Below are 17,368 nucleotides of genomic sequence, written 5' to 3' on the forward strand. Positions count from 1 at the left end.
TGAAAAAGACACAGAGACAAACCGAACCAACCCGATTATGGTGCACTGACGCTTGGACGCTGCTCAGTCCGCCCTTGCTTCTGGTGATGGTTATAAACAATTCATATGTTTCAAAGAAAGTACTACTTTAAAAAAGAGAGGGGAGGAGGGAGGAGGAGAGAGAGAGAGAGAAAGAAAAGAAAGGGACAAAAAAAACAAACACCCAAACTCCTTCCCCCCAAGTTTCCAATTCTGCATGAGGCCCTTCAATATTGCGCTAGGAGGATGGGGGCAGGGAGACGCTCGATTCTGGCTTAACACGACTGGCGAAAGGGGGAGGTCGTGGGGGCAAAGCCTTTGAAAACATCTTTCAGGGACTCAGAGTCTGGCTCACCCTCGCGGGCCGAACTGTTTCCAGCAAACGGGCTTCCGGAGCCCGAGCGGGTCTTGGGGGCCCATTTTAGGAAAGAGCGGGCACGGGTACGTGGCTAACCCGGCGCTGGCAGGGGCGCCCTCTGGTGGCGGATCGCCCGTGGCGGCTCAGGGACCACAGGGGCCTTGGGCCTGGGCCTGTTGTAATTTTTCCATCTGTGACCTTGGCCTCGCACCCACTCGCACTGGCCTTCCCAGTTCGGGCTATTGGAGGCCCGACTTACGGACAAATTAGGGCTCCTCGGCCTTGTCGGCTGAGCTCTTGCTGTTGCCCTCGAGGCCCTTGTTCCAGGCGTCCACATGAGCAGTCTTTGCCTCTGGCTAAGTCCCCGGGTGGCTGCTCTGCCACCTGCGTTGGGAGTCCTGGGGTCGTAGAGGCCGATGCTGGTCAGCACGCTGCCCCGCCCACTCCGGTGCTCTGGTCCAGGTCGCCAGCACGCAGGGGTCAGCAGCAAGTACATGCCAAGGTCCGGCCGGGTGTGCTGCCCACAAAGCCTCTCAGACTCTCGGGATAGTATCTGCTTCAGCCCCTCAAAGTATAAGAATATTAGTGGTCTTCTCCCCTCGGTACCATGGCACTCTTCAGTACCAATATCTGAAACTCTGCCTGTACCCAGAAGTTCATAAAATCAAACAGTTCTCCCAGCTGCTTCTTCAACCCCTCTCTAGGAGCTCACAGTTTCAGTCCCTGGAAGGAGAAGTTGATACCAATCTCTCCTCTTCATTATCATTCTCACTCCTTCCTGCCCTGCCTCTGGCAAACCCTCCCTCATCTCTCCCGGAACTAAGAGTTCCATTAGTTATCAATAGATGTCACTAGATACTGTTAATTCCTATGTGACTTAAATGGGAGTCCTTTATGAGTTAACTCAACTCCTATGAGATCTAAATGGTACTATTAGCAGAATTATATAGATATTTAAAACACAGCTGTGACTATTATATGCATATATATGTTTTATTTATATGTAAAAACTTATAAAAGTATACATACAAAACAAACATATAAAAGCAACTCATGTTTAAGTTAACATGAAAATGAGCATTTACTATATTCTTTCCATTTTTTCCGTGTAATGTTATGTGGTTCCTCAACACAGCTTTTGGTATTTGCTTCAAAGAGAGGGAAACGGCAACCCACTCCAGTATTCTTGCCTGGAGAACTCCAGGGATGGCGGAGCCTGGTGGGCTGCCAGAGCCTGGTGGGCTGCCGTCTATGGGGTCGCACAGAGTTGGACACGACTGAAGCGACTTAGCAGCAGCAGCAGCAGCGGATAAATACTTAATCTCATTTTTATATTTAAAGAAAACTGTGGTAAGATGTCTTTCTTAAAGCTTTTTAACTCAAACCTTGAAATTCCATCCTAAGACCCAAATTACACTCCTCTGCAGAAGTCAGAATTCGTGAGAAGCACGTCATGCTCACCAATGACAGCAGTAAAAGAGGGGAAGCCTGTCAGGCCATTACAATGCAACAAGCCCTTCTAGAATCTGCCACAACCTGTGGAAAGGGAGAATAATACATCATACGATAAAATGGAAATGTTATCTGACTCCTTTTTAAGTCTTTACACAATCATCTATTCTGTTTCTACAATTAAAGAGCAGACCATGTTGTCAATTTTATATAATATTACTATAAAGAGACAGAAATGTGTGGTAATCACCACCCTGAATTTGGCAGATAAAAAAGGGTAGTGTCCCTCCTCCCCCAGAAAATAACAACTTACATTCTTTTTTATGCTCAAAGAAAAACTCATGGATTTTTTAATGCCTAGTCAGTTTTCTATATCAGCTTGACTTGCAAGGGTAAACTTCCTTCATGGCTTGAACTAGTTCTCATCCCCAATATTGAATCCCTGCTTTAAAAAGGGTTTTTCTGTGTTAGGCTATAATTGTAACCGTTTCTGTGCTCCTGGATTATTAGCCTTGACTTGAAATTTGTGCTGGATAGAGATAATGCTCTCCATTTTTTTCCACATGGGCAGTTCAGTTCCTTCCTTAAACAGAAGGATAATTAGAGGAAAGGAAACCTGAAAAACACACGTGCAGGCCAAGGACCTCCTTACCAAAGAGAATCAGGCCGTATTAAGAACACATCAGCTAACTGTAATTTAGAATAGCTTTCTAAGGAGGCACAGAAATATAAAGCCTCTTTTCCAGAGGTTACAGACTGCATATAGATTCTGTCCAGATAATTTGGAAATGTATAATTTGGAAAATGATCTGTCTAAAACGAGTTAACTGCTCAGCACAATCCAGTATCACTCCTGGAAACGTATTCCAAATGAGTGCCATCATTGCACCAAAAAGAGAGAGAATGCACTTGACTTCATATGCAGATACATACCATAGAAGTCTACAAGCCTGTAAAACTACCCCCCCAAAAAAGTATTAACCGTTCATGGACAAAAATATTGTTTATGGTAGTCAAGTGACTAACTCACTCACTCTCCATCCACATCAGCAAACTCAAGAAGAATGTCTGTTTTTCTTATCATTTGAATAGAAAACCAGACATATTTCAGTAGCCAAAATACTGGTCTCCTTTGGGTCTCAAGAGCCACCATTAAAAGTGACACTAACTGGTGTCATCGCTGACAGCACAGAGTGACGGGGCAGGCTCTGCAAAAGCAGCACAGTTGTCTCTGGGAGTGCATGCCAGCTTACTCATGGACGGGGAAATTCAGGTGACCCCTCGGTGAGCCTGCCCTTGTCATTCATGCTCTGTGAAAACAAAGGATGACAGGACTTGTGATCCAGCATTTCCTCCAAACACTGTTTACTCTCTGCCTCTGTGCACAGTGCCTCTCTTCCCAAGCTGAACTGAGGAGTAGGAACTCAAAGGCAAGGAAAGCCTGGCTCTGATCAGTGATGCACGCATGACAGATGCTGGGAGGCCCAGGGCAGTACTCAGCTGCATGTAGGTGTTATGAGAGGAGCTGAAGACTATGATGCTAATGAAACCCGTACAACAGAATGCATTTTTCAACCCAAAGAAGCACCGCACACCTGAATAATAGGAATCTTCTTGGGTTCCAATGTTGTTCACTTATGTTGTACATGGAAAACTCATTCTACTGCTAATTCTGGGTTTTGTTTTTATTTATTTAGTTAGTTAGTTGGGGCTACGCCAGGGCTTCGTTGTTGCTAGGGCTTTTCTCTAGTTGCGGCAAGTGGGGGTTACTCTATCGTTGCAGTGCATGGGCTTCTCACTGTGGTGGCTTCTCTTATTGTACAGCATGGGCTCTAGGGAACCCAGGCTTCAGTAGTTGTGGCATGTGGGCTCATGGGTTGCAGCTCCCGGGCTCTAGGGCACAGGCTCAGTAGTTATGCTGCATGGGCTTAGTTGCTCCACGGCATGTGAAATCTCTCTGGACCAGGGATAGAACCCATGTCTCCTGCATTGGCAGGCAGATTCTTTACCACTGGGAAGCCCTAATTCTGTTTTATTTATATCCTTCATTCTGTTTACATAGCATCTGGCTTCTTCCTAATATAGTCCTCTTATTCTATACCTGTGTAACTGCTGTTGAACTGTAATAGTATATCAGAAAATCTGCATTATAAATCCAAATGTACATAGACTTTACATTTCCTATTAGCAAGAAAAAAAAAAAAAAACCCTTTCCTGTTAGGGCATGATCCAGAATGTTCATCTTGAAACAATTTATATACAGATAATTAAGATAGCCAAAGAAATGCCCTCTAAAAAACCATCCATGTACAAATCATAGATTTTTGAATTAGGGAAAAGAAAGGAGAATAATTTCAAAATCAAATATTGAGCAGTTACTGAAAAAAATAAAGATGCATGAAAGGATCCATCAATTCATTTCGGTTTAGTCGCTCAGTCATGTCCTACTCTTTGCGACCCCATGGACTGCGGCACGCCAGGCTTCCCTGTCCATCACCAACTCCCAGAGCTTACTCAAACCCATGTCCATCGAGTCAGTGATGCCATCCAACCATCTCATCCTCTGTCATCCCCTTCTCCTCCCACATTCAATCTTTCCCATCATCAGTGTCTTTTCCAATGAGTCATTTCTTCGCTTCAGGTGGCCAAAGTATTGGAGTTTCAGCTTTAACATCAGTCCTTCCAAGAAGGGATACATAATGAATGAATAAATATAGGATACCTTGAAGAGAAGGAGTGCAAATCTGCATGTGTACTCTTTTGTTTTATCTTGAGCCATAGAATAGCATAGATTTTACAAGTCATTTTAGAAGTCATTCTGTTCATCCTAATGCCTCTCTGTATAAGATGGCATATGAGGGGAATGAGGTTCTATTAATAATACTAGGATTTATCATGTGTTTCCAATCTACTGCACAACTTTTGGAAAGTTGGAACTTATGTCCCCATTAGCAAAATCATACCATTAGTGGGGAGTATGGGAGTGGGGATAACAGAACAAGTTCTACTTCTCCAAAAATAACAGCCATCTAACCAAATTTGGAGGAGAATTTCATTTTTAGATTGTCAGGTATAGGTTCATGCTGAATCCCAAAGTTGCAGAGAGAAGGTCATATTGAATCTGTATTTCTTGAACTCACCCACTCAGAGTCCATTCAGAGTAGAAGTTATACCAACCTATGAGACCATCATCCAGGTAAAATAAAGTAACTCTACAGTCAGGAATGCCTCAAAGCACCAAACTAATGATAAAAAAGACACACAGTGGAATTGTATATTGAAAATATTCATCAAAAGATGAAAAATGATTGGAAAGAAATATATCTGACACTCAACATGTGTGAAGAATAAAAATGACTTTTCAACTATAGTTAACAGCATAGCTGGATTAGAAATTTCATATTACTCAGTTATAGATGAAAATTAATAGTATTATATTACTTTAGAATACTGCTGCTAAGTCGCTTCAGTCGTGTCCGACTCTGTCCGACCCCAGAGACAGCAGCCCACCAGGCTTCCCCGTCCCTGAGATTCTCCAGGCAAGAATACTGGAGTGGGTTGCCATTTCCTTCTCCAATGCATGAAAGTGAAAAGTGAAAGTGAAGTCGCTCAGTTGTGTCTGACCCTTTGAGACCCCACAGACTGTAGCCTACCATGCTCCTCCGTCCATGGGATTTTCCAGGCAAGAGTACTGGAGTGGGTTGCCATTGCCAGAGAGCTGGCATTCTCTATGAACTTTCTGGGCAAAAATGAGGAAGCTGTAGAAAGTGAGCTGTTAAGTGCCTTTTACTAAATTCTTCTTTGGTATCCCAAACAGCCCCTTATACATCATTTAGTAGATCCTTGCTGAGTCCTTAGACAGGCATAAAAATCTCTACAAAGCAAGCTAAAATGATTTCCCTCAGGCAAGGAAAATTACAGATTCTACGGTTCAGGTCAAATCTTAGTGATCAGAATTCAACCTCTCATTTTTCCGATGGAAAAATTTAGATCTAAAGTGGTAAAGGATTTTCCCTCAAGGAAAATTCAGTCAGTCAACTAGAAATGTCCAGTCTCTTCAAGGAGTCAGAGTTTCCTTTGCTGTCACTGTATGTCAGGACTCTGCAAGACACTGCCAAATACAAAGGTAGTATCCTTGCCTTCATGCAAGTGACAGGATGTCACTTGCAGAATGTAGAATATTTAAAATAACTCCTATAGATTGAATTGTGCCCCTTCAAATTTCATATGTTGGGGCCCTAATTCCCAATATAAGTCCCTGGAGATAAAATCTTCAGGGGGCAATTAAAGTTAAATGAGGTCATAAGGGTGGGACTGTGACCTTTTGAAAAGAAGACAGATCCCTGCCCCCTCTCTCTGTCATGTGCCAATACAGCAGACTGTCTGCAAACCAGGAAGAGAGAACTTACTAGAAACTGAATCCTGCCGGAACCTCAATCTTGGACTTCCCAGCCTTCAGAACTTTGAGGAGGGAAAAATGCTTTGTTTAAGCTACCTAGTCTATGGTATTTGTAGTGGCAGCCCAAAGTGACAAAGCCAACAGCGACATCAATGTGTAGTGAAAGAGAGTGGATAGCACTCCTCAAAGGTGGATGCATTATAACCAGAGAGCCTTATATAGACAAGGTGGTGTGCCTTCAAAATATAAGGAGAGCTTTGGGAAACTTGTAGGCAGGATGATATATTCATGAAAAGTTAAGCAAAGAAGATCAAAGAAAGAAGGTGCTGGAAGTTCCGCCTTCCAGTTAGATGGCCTTAGTTGGGCAAGGGGGATCTGTTATTAGGATTCCCGGTTCTACCATGTCTGTGACCAGGATGGAATACTGGAGGAGAGATCGAGAGTTGTAAAGAGACAAATTCATTAAGTTTTAACTGACCTAGAAGTCAACTTTAATAGAAAGCTATACTCTAAGGTTGGGGAGTAGTCCTTTTTTTTTTTTTTTTTGTAACTTTTAGTCCTTTTTTATTTTGTGATAAAAGGAGACCAAGAGAAGGGGCAGGCACTATGGAAAAACTAAACAGAATTGTATATATCTAGCGAGACTTTTCTATTTCCGAATACAGAAATAAATTACTTTCTACAAGCATTGAAGAACAGACCACATGAAAGATTAAAAAAAAAAAAATCAAAACTCAGAAACATAGAATGAGGATTATAATTAGCATAGTATAGTGATCTCTGAAAATATGTCACAGGGGGCCTCTTAGGACAGAGTCCTTCCTGAGGAGCTAACATTTAAGCTAGAAGATGGTTAGGAATTAACCCTTTGAAAGAACAGTGGGGAGTGATAAGAATGGCTCAGTCAGAGGGCATTCTACAAGTGTGCACTGTTTGGGCACATGTTCCTGAGATAAGACAAAACATGGTGCATTAAGGCATAAAATAATTCAGAGTGACACATATGAAAGAAGGGAGGGGAAAGGCAGGAGGGCAACAGTATGGAACGGGTCCAGGTGGCAGATCTTACAAACTGAATTAAGGATCTTGACTTTATATCAGGACAACAGGAAATCATGAAAGCATTTTGAGTATGAAACTTAAATTATGAAGTTTTATAACATTGCTGTAAATAAAGAATGTAAAAAGGTTTAACAGGAACGTGATTACAACCAAGAAGACAAGTTAGGAGCTGTCACAGAACTCCTGGTCAGAAAGGACAAAGGGAGGTGTCAGTGGGGATCTGAAGAATATAACAGCTCATGTATTAACTCCATATTTGACATTTCCTTCCTAAACAGACAAATCATGGCATCTTCTAAAGCAAAACATATTCAAAACCCTACTGATGGTTTTCAGTCTTTCCAATCTCAATAAAAGACACATGCTGCTAGATGTGGAGGTCAGAAACCTTGGAGATATAACAGATTCTTCTATTTTTTTCTTATTTTGCCTCCCCCTGCCCCAATATTCACTCTTCTCTGCTCTGTTCATAAATTTCATTAATTCTGCCTTCAAATTTGATTTCTGATTTTCTTGATTAAGATTGGAAACAGACTCAGAGATTTACAGGCAAGAAGTCAACTGGGAATGGCTCAGGAAAAAAATTGTAGAATAGGGAAGCAGAATGGGCAAAAGTAGAGGTTGAACTGAAAATGCAGCTGCATAGAGGGCTCAGACAATTCTTCAGGAAACTCAGAATGGCCTTTCAGAGTTATCCCAGTTTAAAGCAAGAACCTTATCCTCCCCACTCGTTGACCAGGTACTGGACGTTCACTAACTCAGAGGCATGATCTTGAGTGAGGCATTGCTGTTGGGCAAAGGACAAGTCCTGGAGATCAACTAAGCTCTAAGCTGTTAGCAGCCAATACTTGTAGCACTGGGAGAAATGAGCACCTCAGTCTTGGAAGGGGCATCTCGGTGCCATGGCACAGAGTCCTCTACATCAAAGCGATTTAGTTCCTCCTTTACTGCTACCAGCATTATTACAAGTCACCATCATCTTTCACCTTGACAATGTGTTAGTTCTGAACTGGATTTCTCTGTCCTTACTCCTGATACCCTCAAATCTACTCTCTACCAAATAACCAGAAATACCTTTTTGAAATGTGAGGCTGATCATGTCACTCCCCAATTTTCAGTGACTTTCCACTGCAATGAAAATAAAACACTAACTCCTAATCCTGCTTAGGTCTACTACTTTCTGAGTCTTTCTGTCTCAGCCGATTCAGGCTGCTATAACAAAACTTGTAGAGTGGGTGGCTGATAAGCAATAGACATGTATTTCTCACATTTCTGGAGGATGGGAAGTTTAAGATCAAAGTGCTCGCAGATGCAGTGTCTAGGGAGAGCACACTTACTGGTTCATGGATTATCATCTTTGCACTGTCCTTTCACTTCTACACTGTCCTCACAGTGTAGAAGCAGCAAAGAAGTTCTCTGGGGCTCTTCTATAAGAGCACTAATCGCATTTATGAGGGCCTACCCTCAAGAATTAACCATCTCCCCCAAATCTCACTTCCAAATACCAGCACAATGGGGTTAGGATTTCAACATTCGAATTTGGGAGGACACATTCAATCAGGGCTTCCCAGAAGGTGCTAGTGATAAAGAACCTGCTTGCCAATGTGGGAGACATAAGAGACACAAGACACAGTCCTTGGATTGGGAAGATCTCCTGGAGGAGAGCATGGCAACCCACTCCAGTATTCTTGCCTGGAGAATCCCATGGACAGAGGAGCCTGGCAGGCTACAATCCATAGAGTCACAGAGAGTCAGACATGACTAGCATGCATGCAAACATTCAATCTATAGCACTTTAACCATTTGTCTCTAGTCAGTTCTTCAAATCATGTTTTTTCTCCTCTCTTCAGAACCTTCACACAGCTCTCTACTACCACTCTAGCACCCTCTGATATCTGACACACCAATTCTTGCATAATTGGGTCCTTCTCACTTTCCGTGCCTCGTCCTGAATATCACCTTCTCAGGGAGGTCTTAACTAATTATTCTTTTTAAATTAGGTTCCTCCTCCCTTATTCTCTAACACAGAATCTTATGCTATAGCAATTTGCAAGTGTGCATTTATGTAGGTATGTATTTTTCCTTCACACTGCATTATCAGCACTGTGAGGTCAAGACCATGAAGACTTACTCATCTTTGGATCCAGCATCTAGCACAGTACTTGACACTTCAATACTTGCTGAGTAAATGAACAAGCCAATGAATGAATAATACATCAAGATATTTGGGAAATGAAATTAACAGAATTCTGCCAGATGGCATGGTGGATTGAGTGTGATGATTTAGGGAGCATGACACCTACAATCCTATATCATACATTAGGGTGTCACCTTCTGCGATACTATAGAAAGAGAAGTGGCTTGAAGGGAGTGGAAAGAAGGTCATCTAAGCCTGACTCTTAGTGATTAATAAATATATAAGAGAACAAGAAATGTGCCAGACATGCCTCTTTATACCTTAAAGCCAACTTTTCTCTTAATAGGCAGCTCCCATAACTTTTGGTATCAGCAAATACTGATCCATGCCCTTTGCTGCTTTCTTTCTTTCTCTGTATTTTACAGTTCTTAAGAACCCCTCAACCTCTGAAAGAAACTTAAGTGAAAGTGTTAGTTGCTTAGTCATTTCTGACTCTTTGTGACTCAATGGACTTTAGCCCACCAGGCTCCTCTGTCCATGGGATTTCCCAGGCAAGAATAGTGAGGTGGGTTACCGTTTCCTTACCAGGGGATCTTCCCAACACAGGGATTGAACCTGGGTCTCCTGCATTGCAGGCAAATTCTTTACCAGCTGAGCCACAAGGGAAGCCTCTTCAGCCTCTACCACATACATATGCCAAACTATGGCTGCTCTTAGGGAAGAAGCATGAGAATAAGAAATATAGAATTAGAAAGAGAAAGAAGGAAGCTGAATACGGAAAAGGACAAATAAAAAGGAGAAGTGCTGCCTAGGAGGAAAATAAATCCTTGCCCCATGAAAAGCAAGAGACGAAGACTCAAATCTAATCTGAGAGTGCAGACCACATGGAAAACAGTCAATGGCTTTCCCATTATTATCTTTGACCTTCAGTGGATGCTAATTTGCAAGCATATATTCTAAGGGAAGCAAAAATAAAAAACATAACCATCTCTGCAGTATTGGAATTCCAGCATTCTCTCATGTTTCAGCTTTTCATTGGTTTCAAATATTTGCATTTAATTTCATATCACAAAACTATAGCAGACTTTGTACAAAGGACATCTGTGTTTCTGTCAGCTTCCAACTAACCTTGCTGTGATATTATGGATAATCCCAGACAGTGATAAAACTAAAATCACATCTAAATGGTTTTCATTATTACATACATTTGAGGCTGTGGATTTGCGTTTCCTAAGTATATATTACAGAAGTTATCTGTGATTCAGTAGTGGTAATAGTGACCTTCACAGGTTAGAACAATAAAGAATCTTCCTAATGTTACATGAGAAAGAGTCACAGAGACTTGCTAATTTGGTGGTGTAGCCAGAGCCCACACTTTCCAGCCCCCTGTTCATCATACTCAGTGGTAAAGCCAAAACTGCAGGCATGGATTTTTTTTCATGACCCAGCAGTTTCCAAATGCTATTTGTCACTGGCCTTTTTGACATGACCCCACAAAATGACTTTAACCATTGTTTAGAAAAATTTTTAAACCCCTTCAGATAACTGGAGCACATTTTGGGAAACAATAGTACAGCTGAAAATTAGAAATGTTGTGGTTATTGTTCATTTAGTGCCATAAATTTGTTCTTAGCTCTTCTTCTTCCTGCTCTGTCACTGGTCCAATGGCCCAGGGTGCTTGGGATCCTTTGTGGCTGAGCTTGAGTAAGGCTTGGCCACTGGGCAACATCAGAAGGAAAACAGATGTTGGGAGGAGAGAGAAGTCATAATTTTTCTACCCTTATGCTCTATGCTTTAGGTTATATTTCTACCAGTTACATTCCTCCAGGACTCCAATTAATATTAATTGATCCCTTCTCCAAAGTTCCAGCGCTCGGTAGGCTCAAATGATACTATTTCTCTTCAAGCCTGGGGCCTCAAATGGCATCCCTTGTTGCTAGTTTCTGGGTGCCTCAATATCGCTTATTTATTTCCTTAAAACCACTCATCCTGGACCTAGAGATTATCATACTGAGTGAAGTAGTCAGAGAAGGAGAAATATCGTATGACATCCTTTATATGAGTTATCTAAAAAGAAATTATACAAATGAACTCATTTACAAAACAGAAAAAGACCCACAAACTTAAAGAACAAATTTATGGTTGCCAGCAGGTAAGGATAGCGCAAAGGGACAGTTAGGGAGTTTGGGATGGGATGGACGTGTGCACATTGCTGTATTAATATTTTTAATGGATAAACAACAAGGACCTACTATATAGCAGATGAAACTCTGTTCAACATTATGTGACAGCCTAGATGGGAGGGGAGTTTGGGGGAGAATGGATGCATCTATATGTACAGCTGAATCCTTTTGCTGTGCACCTGAAACTATCACAACATTGTTAATCAGCTATACTCTAATATAAAATAAAAGGGTTTTTTAAATTAGAAAAAAAAACATCAACTGGAAATAGTTTTATATCTACTTGGGGGAGGGGGGGTTATTGCTTGTGCTTTTTATCATAAAGAGTAACAATAGTAGGGCTATGAAGACCAGTTTCGGGGAGGAGGAAAAAGCAGAGAAAACCAAATTCAGACGCTTGAGAAATTGTCACCTCTCTCCCCAATCCCAGACTTCTGAAGCAGTCAAAGTTCACCTCAGAAACACCGCTCATCAAGCAGTAGTATTAATTAGATACAAAATGGTGATGTTATCAGAAAGCACCAGAACCTTGTCTGAAAAACTGCTACATTACCAGGAAATCCCTGACAGCTCAATTCAATGTTAAGGTGTTTTTGCCCAAACAATCACACCATTACAAGCAAAGCTACTATATGAACTGATAAGGCTTATGGCCCACTATCCCTTATCTCTGGCAGCAGTATATAGGTCAGCCCATGAGAGGGTGACTCCCAGGAATGTATATCATAAATCCATGCTTAGAAAAACTTCTGGCTTCAGCAGTTCCTGCACTTCCTAGTGATCACACTCCCTCGGAGACTGGGAGAAACAACACTGACATTTTGTGTAAGAGTGCAGGGGAATTTATAACCAGTATTGCCACCTCTATATCATCTTCCAGAATACACAACTCATGACACTCCCTATAGGTTCACATTTAATTTAATCAAAATTTAAAACCGTCTTTCTTGCTGCTGTGTTGATTAAGGATTACAGGAGTGCGGCTGTGCCTGAAAGCAGGCAGATGAATTGGGGAACTTTTGTAGAAGTTCGGGAGAAAGACGATGGTAATTGGCAATAAGGTAATGGAAAAGAAAGGGGGAGAAAAGCAAGGGTTTGGGGTTCTTTTTTTTGGCCCTGTGGCATGCAGGATCTTAGTTTCCTGAGCAGTCATCGAACCCATGCTCTCTGAAGTGGAAGCATGGAGTCCTAACCACATGAGATTTTAAAATGTCATATTTAAATAACAAAATAAGAAAAAAATTCCTAAATTTTCCTATTAGTTGATAAGAAAGAGATTTCTATTTCCCCTAAAATCAAACCAATTGAAGATGAACAACTGAATTGTAAGAATGTTATGTAGCAAAAGGAGAAAGCTTAAATTATTTTTCCAAGAATAACAAAGGATCTGTCACGCACTGAGAATGTTTCTCAGTCAAAACATTAAGTAGTAGACAAGGTGTCTAACTCTCTGCCATTCAAATCCTTCTACATCCTTGCCCTCCCTGCCTTTGTATTTTGGCTCATACTTCTCCCTTTATCTGGAACACCCCTGTCCAATAACTCTACATTTTGAGATTATAGCTATTCTTCAGATGCCATTCATTGGGAAAATCTTTTCAGTCTTTACCAAACAGAATTTTGGCAAATCTTCTCCTGTAAACTGGGGGAGGCTATTTTACCTTCTATATAACATTTATCACATCCTGCCCTCTATCTGGGCATGAGGACCTCTGATAAGTTCTGTGAGGACAGGAATCATGTCTTATTCATTGCACACTGCCCTGAAAATAGTATCAGTTTAGTTCAGTTGAGTTCAGTCACTCAGTTGTGTCCGACTGTTTGCAACCCCATGGACTGAAGCATACCAGGCTTCCCTGTCCATCACCAACTCCTAGAGCTTACTCAAACTCATGTCTATCAGGTCAGTGATACCATCCAACCATCTCATCCTCTGTCATCCCCTTCTCCCCCCACCTTCAATCTTTCCCAGCATCAGAATCTTTTCCAATGAATCAGTTCTTTGCATCGAGTGGCCAAAGTATTGGAGCTTCAACTTCAGCATCAGTCCTTCCAGTGAATATTCGGGACTGATTTCCTTTAGGATGGACTGGTTGGATCTCCTTGCAGTCCAAGGGACTCTCAAGAGTCTTCTCCAACACCACAGTTTAAAAGCATCCATTCTTTGGTGATTTCCAACAAATATTCGTCACTTTGAAAAATATACTAAAGTTTTCAAGCATCCTGTCCCACCATGATATGCATTAGGACTGAAGAATAAAGGCTAGACCACATTACTAACCAAGCTTTTTCATAGTATGCGATTGCTATAGAGATGGAAAGGGAGGTCAAAAGCTAAACCTGTGTCTTGTAAGTTTGGTGGTGGTGGTGGTTTAGTTGTTCAGTCGTGTCCAACTCTTGCGACTCCATGGACTGTTAGCCCGTAGGCTCCTCTGTCCATGGAATTTTCCGGCAAGAATACTGGAGTGGGTTGGGTTGCCATTTCCTCCTCCAGGATATCTTCCCCACCCAGAGACTGAATACTCGACTTCTATGTCTCCTGCTTTGCAGGCGGATTCTTTACTGCTGAGCCACCAGGAAAGCCAAATGATACCTGAAGAGGCTAAAACTTTGCTCTTATGGCTGACATCCACAGATAAAAATCACCCAAGGTGATTTTGAAATGCTCTGTACTTCTGTTTGACCTTGCAATTAAATAATAGTTATAAAGCTTTCTTTTATAAAAGGATCAATTTGAATATTTTTACATCTAAGCAAGGCTGATTTGTGGGAAAACAATAAGCACGTGCATTGTTTGGTATGCTTAGAAAAATATCAAGATGCACTTCTACCTCTAAATACAAAGCATCATTCAAGCTTCTTTAAGGTGAAAAGTATCCTTTAAAACTTAATACTTGAGAAACTCCACAGATGGAGTTAAATAACAGTTATTCATGTACTAATTGAATTTGTATAATGAGATTTCCTCCATCCTGAAAGCCAGTAAAAAATGGCAGCCCTGGAAGAAGAGCAGGTTTGAAGTCAGAGGGTGGAGGAAAAACTGTAACAAATTAAATTGCTCTATGAGCACAGAGCTGATGGGAGCCTCAGCTGATCCTGAACAGTAGGGTAGGAATCAGGAATGGGAAGAGGGATATGCCAGAGATCACAGAAGGAAACAAAAGAGAAGATACGTGGGTGCTAAGGAAACTTCTAAAACCTATCCCGGGATGTCCTGAGACAACAGTCAGGTAGGCTGAGTTTACGTGATACCAAGCAAATCCTTTGGGTTCACTCATGTGATTATGTTGGAGTGGAGGGTAAAATCAACACTACTGTCTGACATTTTAACTGTCAGAGTCCCTGATTCACATTAAGAAATTTCTGTAAGGTAATTTAGAGGCAATGTCTACATGACGGGAAAGAATCGGAAAATGTATATTTAAAGACATCTATAACAAATGTCTAGATGACCAGTTGAATTTAAAACAAAAATATAGAATAAAGATTTGGTAGCACCCCCCAAAATATTAAGATAAACTTCCTTCCTAATCATTTTGATTCAAATATTTGAAACCCTGCAGTGATCCAGGAACTGGATTAGAAATAAAAAATAAATGAGATATTTTTGTTAGCTTCAAATAGCTTGCAGTCTAGGAAGGGAGACAGACTCAGATAATTCAATAAAATTGGAAAGGATTGACCGGACAAAATAGAAGTGGTGATTCATGCAGAGAAAACAATGGAGTGAACCGTCTGGGGAACAACTTTAGTTCTGCCTAAACTATGAAGCAGCCAAAAATGCGGCTTTTGCCCTATAGGGGATAAAGCTTGAATATCTTTCTCTGCCATACTGGGAAATTTAGGGGCTCTTTTCTGAGAAATGGAAATCTGTAGAAGAGTTTTAGGCAGGGGAGTGAAATGGTTAGGTGTAAGGTGATGTGTTATGTAGTTGGATGTGGGCATATTGGGGAGCTGAAATGAGACTAGGCAGCTTTAGCCATAGTTTAAATAATAAGTAAGAATCAAAAAGCACAGAGCAAAATACCAATAACGTTCTGGTTCTTGGGAAGGTGGTGTGTTCACTGATGTTTTCTATATTATTACATACAGTAAACATGCATACATAGCATACTTTTCAATATTAAATATTTAGTTTAATAGACAATTAAGCAGAGGAGTTACAGATTCAAGGATATAGAGGAGATAGAGGAGTTGCAGATTCAAGGATATTCGGGTGTTGAAAACTGATCAGATGTAGGTTAAAAAGTAGAAGAATCTACTGAGGATTGTCCCACATTTTTACGCATGTCATGCTCCAACCTGAGGAGGGAAATGGGAACTGCAATCCAACCTGAGCTTTCCTATGAGTAGAGTCTGTGGATGCACAGAGGAATGACTTTCTGCTTTTCACAAAAGCACTGCAAACGGTGGCCCTATTCAGGGTAACTCCCAGTTTTTCTGTCTCAAGCAATTGGATAAATGGTGACATCATTAATCCTAGAAGAGTCACCATTGCTGGGTATGCTGGGGAAAAGGAAGAAAATGGTGATACTAGTTTCAGGCTGTGTGTGACACCCAAGTGAAGATGTCCACCAGGACCGTGTATCTACGATTCTCAAGGTCGGTGGAGAGGTCAAAGCTAGATACAGAGGTCAATGGTACATATGCAAGAGAGAAACAGGTAATTATAAAACTGAGTATCACTTAATCTATAGGGACAGCAAGGAGGAGCCAGGGAGAAATAATATTTGAACCTATTGCTCTAACCAGAGATTTAACATTCCCTAATAGTTTGTTTCAGTGACATCCCATTGCACTTAAAATTTTCCTGAAAACTTAACACTTTGTTCCTGCGAATAACACATTCTGTCCCCTAAAGCACCAGCAAGCCCATTTCTCATCAACATTAAAGCTTTTAACTATGTCCTTATTGCTTCTTGAAAAAGAACTGATTGCTGTCATTGGCTTATACTTTTCAAGATGGATTCTGTAAAAGGTATTTCATCTTACGTATTACCTTAGTCAACCAAAGATGTATTGCCTCATGTTTCAAGATATATTCAATTCAAAGCTGAAATTTCAGCCTCAGTCCCTAATGCTTTGTCCTTTTGCCCCTGTAGAAAATAGAATTTTTATATAATAATTTCAGTGACTTTTTTTTTTTTTTTTTTGCTGTTCAAATGGTTTTTAAAGCAACACTGCACTGTAACATCTCATTAGTGAAAAGGAAGAAGTCTGAGGTGGATTTCTGAAGGAGAAGTCTGAAATACTTTCACTCATATGCTGTCCATAAAGGTCATAATGGATGGGTTCTCAACTAAATTCACAGGATTATCTGATTAGCTTAGTGTTGACTATTATCAACTCCACTTCCGTTTTGAGGGAGAGAGGCCAGACTTTATGTTAGATCTTAGGAATTCAAAGAAGAATGGGACATCATTCCCACGTTTTAACAATTCAACCTAGCAGACTACCAAGAGCAAAATATCCCAAATTATCAGTTGACATTTTCTCCAGTTCTAGTTATTTAAGAAAATGTGTAGAGGTCTCTTTCATAATTAAAATTTTATTTTAATTTTACCAACAAATATTATTACACAGCTAAATTCATCCCACTATTACGTCCTTTCTCCCCTAAGTTTTCAATTTTAAATTCCAAAATAAAACGGCTTCTATGACATTATTTATGATATTTTTAATGTACTCATCACTATTCAAGGTAAATGCCATATGAAAAGAGATAAATTATATGTCTAGGTAGGCTGCAGTTCATAATT

At 40.8% G+C, this 17,368-nt stretch overlaps 1 pseudogene; it reads right to left on the bottom strand.

Moving 5' to 3' along the window:
* Positions 1-293: 293 nt before the first annotated feature.
* LOC145522472 (zinc finger CCCH domain-containing protein 4 pseudogene) lies at positions 294-872 on the bottom strand (annotated as a pseudogene).
* Between the last annotated feature and the right edge of the window lie 16,496 nt (positions 873-17,368).

The sequence above is a fragment of the Giraffa tippelskirchi genome, chromosome 10, assembly GCF_054371585.1.
Source record: "Giraffa tippelskirchi isolate mGirTip1 chromosome 10, T2T-mGirTip1v1.2.pri, whole genome shotgun sequence".
Classification (NCBI taxonomy): Eukaryota; Metazoa; Chordata; class Mammalia; order Artiodactyla; family Giraffidae; genus Giraffa; species Giraffa tippelskirchi.